This window comes from Coregonus lavaretus (assembly GCF_964263955.1).
Source record: "Coregonus lavaretus genome assembly, chromosome: 12".
In the NCBI taxonomy this organism is placed as follows: domain Eukaryota; kingdom Metazoa; phylum Chordata; class Actinopteri; order Salmoniformes; family Salmonidae; genus Coregonus; species Coregonus lavaretus.
The window spans coordinates 25,590,947-25,591,579 of NC_139999.1; positions in this window are offsets into that span (position 1 = coordinate 25,590,947).

Below are 633 nucleotides of genomic sequence, written 5' to 3' on the forward strand. Positions count from 1 at the left end.
CTGGCATGTTCCTTTTTTATACAAGGATATAAATAAGGTCCCTTCATCCATGGCTCAATCGAATTATATGGCTGTGAGAGAAACACATGGCTAACAGATTGTCTCTGCAGTCAGTGACATGCAGCGCATTTCAATTACAGCAGTGCCGTCAGCCTCACGACGGCACACAAAACAACTCTGCTCTCTACTCCTCAGCACACTAAAGAAAGCCTGCTGCAACTTGTTTATCTTTATGTTCATCATTAGTTATAGTGTGTGTGTGTGTGTGTGTGTGTGTGTGTGTGTGTGTGTGTGTGTGTGTGTGTGTGTGTGTGTGTGTGTGTGTGTGTGTGTGTGTGTGTGTGTGTGGAGGTGTTTAACTATACTTGTGGGGACCAGAAGTCTCCACAAGAATAGTAAACAAACAAATATTTGACCAACTGGGGACATTTTGTTAGTCCCCACAAGGTCTAATGCAATTTCTAGGGGTGTTAGGGTTAAGGTTAGAATTAGTGGTAGGGTAAGAATTAGGTTTAGGGTTAGAAGCTAGGGTTAGTTTTAGGGTTAGGGTTAGGAGCTAGGGTTAGGTTTAGGGTGGGGGTTTTGGAGTTAAGGTTAGGGTGGGGGTCTGGGTGCTTCTGTGCATTTTGGTTC